The sequence below is a fragment of the Arachis hypogaea genome, chromosome 16 (genome assembly GCF_003086295.3).
Source record: "Arachis hypogaea cultivar Tifrunner chromosome 16, arahy.Tifrunner.gnm2.J5K5, whole genome shotgun sequence".
Classification (NCBI taxonomy): domain Eukaryota; kingdom Viridiplantae; phylum Streptophyta; class Magnoliopsida; order Fabales; family Fabaceae; genus Arachis; species Arachis hypogaea.
This window is the reverse complement of record NC_092051.1, coordinates 13,301,468-13,304,648: the sequence shown is the minus strand read 5'-3', so window position 1 is coordinate 13,304,648 and position 3,181 is coordinate 13,301,468. Positions and strand designations below refer to the sequence as shown.

The window sequence follows — 3,181 nt, the reverse complement described above, 5'->3', positions numbered from 1 at the left end:
GGTCACACGAGAGTAACGGTTCCAGTGCTTCGATGCGATTGAGGAGGAAGACTCTAATGTAACACCCTACCACATTAAGCTTTACGCTTAAGTCGTAAAACGAAGGTGATGTGGTATTACGACCTCTAAAATAAAATGAGTACATATAATAGCAGAGGAATTATAATATGCTAGGAGCCTTGAAGAATAGGGGAAATAAAAATCGTGAGATAAAAGCGCAACGCTCAAGGAACGAGTTAACTTGCGTGCTAAGAAAACCGTAACTGTCAAACATAAGATAACAGAAGTAGGAAAAGAGTGCCAAAGATACAAAATAACAAGCTCCTAACTCAGCCTGCGAAGTCAAGACTGGCCGGAGAATATTTACACATATATACATACATATCAAAAAAACCCAAAAGTACATATACACAATCCTGCCTCTTCATAAACCTCTAAGAGGATCAAAAAGAACAAGTTATGCAGAGAGAAAGCTAAGTACATATATATTTATCACTGTACAATAAAACTACCCAGTAACCACTCCGCTTCAAGAGTCCAGACGCCTAACGAGGTGTCTCTCGACCTGCATCTGAAAAACAACAACATAGTATGGAATGAGAACTGGAGGTTCTCAGTATGGTAAAGGTGCCACACACATAATATATAAGGTCCTGGGAATGCCAGAGGCAATCCTAGGACGCCGACACTTAGATTATAGAGCTTAAAGTATTAAACAGGAGCCATAAGAGGTGGTTTTCTAAGAATATTTAAACCTAGCTTAACTTAACCTTAAATCTAAGTACCATACTGCCATTCCTCCATACCTCCAACTCCATCATGGATTTTCACAGACAAATAGACAGATAAAGACAAGCACAAGAAGGTTACAATTACTGCAAGTAACAAATACACATTTAACATGGCAAATACATATAGGCACACCCAATTAAGACACAAGCAAGTAATTCAAGTATTATGCATATGATGCATGCCTGTCCTATGGCTGATGAGGCTCATCTGTCGGTTATCCAGCCAACCCGACAAGTCTGAATTGTCCTTAGACTGTCCCCCGACGTGCATCCCCAAGAGTCTATGCATAGCTTTATCTCAAATAATCAATATTACTCAATGGGGGTAACATTCCCGGGAATTTATATAGTGCCCGGTCACACTTACGTCGTAGGGTCAACAGAGTATCGAGTTTTCAACCTGGTACACGTGGTGGCAAGCCACGGCACTTAATCCAGGGAACCTCGTATCTCAGATCATTAAATTATTCAAGCCACATAAATAATTCAATTATAATTCATCAACATCCACATCATTTTCAATCGCATCTCATTCATCATCATACATCAATCATATTCAATCTTTATCTTTCATTATTACACCTCCCATTCCGTCCATCAATAGTTCCAATTCAAAACGTAATTCATTCTTTTCTAAATGAATCAAACTTAAAACATGCTCATTTTCTTAATAACTCAAAATCAAACCATATAACCTTTGAATCTAAATCTTTTTAAATAATCATATAAACGAAATCTCTAATTTTTATAAAATTTCGGCAGCATCTCCTCTAAAACTCGGACTTTGCCACCCTTTTCGGGTCCAAACCTGCATTCTTTTCAATTCAACATACCCTTCCTCACATCATTACAATCACCACAATAAATCTACCTCAGATCAACAATTATACTCATACAATATTCAAATCCAACGACCAAAATTCAACTAAAAATCATAGTTCACAAATCCTAGGCTTTTAACATAAAATACCTCATTTTTCATTCAAAATTTCCATTCCAATTATTTTCAAACCTATTACCACCAATCCAAATTACCAACAATAATCCTTAACAAGCTCCATGTCTTTCCATCAATCATCATTCAACCAAACCAAAATATAGCCATATAATCAACAATTCAATCACATATCCTTTCAAAGATCCAACTAGCAACCAATATCATCTTACAAACAAATCACCAAACCAAACCAAGCATATTTATCAACCCATTACTAAACATTAAATATACACCTGCATTCCAACTTATCCTATGGTCATCTAGCCTAAGTTTTCACAGAACATTATATATTAAATGCAAGAAACCTAAACCATACCTTGGCCGATTCCCACGTAACGATTAAGGCACTTTAATTATAATAAACACAGCCCTTCCAAAACAAACACAGCCCTTTCAAAATTTAATAAACACTAGGCTCAGCTTCCTCCAAGTTCCAATATCCACAATTCCAAGCTCCAATTATTTATTCATAACCTAATACACATTCATAACACATATATATCTAATTTAATACTCAAAGCTCAAATTCAATGAAAATAAAATAGAATTATCATATCCTCACCTTACCCAAGCTTCACATAAGCAAGAGTGAACGTTTTCCTCAAGCTAATTGGATCCTAAAACATCAAAAATCAAAGAAATTCAATACCCCTTCTCAAAACTTGAAAATTGGGGGAAAAGAGTGGCTGAGAATATTTAAGGGCTTACCTATGAAATTGTTCCGATAGAAATGTAGAGCTCGACGCGATGAACGCGTGGCCGTAAACGGTGCGGCGATCGGAGCTCGGACGGAGAAGTTACGAAGATCGGAAATTAATGTAAGGGTTTCAGGAGCTTTTCTCATTTCTCCTCTCCCTGGAAGCTGAAAGCTTCATTTACGCTGAATGAAAGAAAAGAGAAGGCTTCGGTCTTCTTAAGTGATGGGCTGGTTGGGCCCACGGGCCCGGTTTGGGCCCGGTTCGGCCCGTTCGGTTCAATCTTGGACCGATTTTCTCGAAATTAGTGTCAAAATTCTCGTTTCGATGAGCTCTACCCTAATTTAATATAATATTTACATTTCTAATCCTCCTTATTAAAAATTAATTTATTGACTAATTATCTACTAATTTCTGTGTTATTGGGTGTGACTCATTGTATTCTTGTCTGATTTTTAAATTTGCAGAAGGGCAGTCACTGTAATTACTTTAAGTGGTGGTTGATGCTGATGAGTGTGAAGCAGTGATTGAAGCAGGTGCGAAGGAAGATTCCAAAACTGAACTGCAGGTTGAAAGTGAGTATGATGAATGGAGGGTGAAGAAGGCATGGAGAATGGGTAGCTTGGAAGCTGAAGTTAGATATTTGAAACTGCTAGTAATTTTCATGTTTGTGATAGTTATGATTAATGTGAGCATTT

The 3,181-nt window shown here is 37.1% G+C and overlaps 1 long non-coding RNA gene across 1 annotated transcript; it reads right to left on the bottom strand.

Annotated features, from left to right (window-relative positions):
- Positions 1 to 291: 291 nt before the first annotated feature.
- LOC140179702 (uncharacterized) lies at positions 292 to 2,674 on the bottom strand. Its single transcript, XR_011873507.1, has 4 exons — positions 2,497 to 2,674; positions 2,351 to 2,405; positions 2,105 to 2,262; positions 292 to 571 (listed from the first exon to the last, which is right to left on the bottom strand). It is a non-coding gene; the product is annotated as an uncharacterized lncRNA (long non-coding RNA).
- Between the last annotated feature and the right edge of the window lie 507 nt (positions 2,675 to 3,181).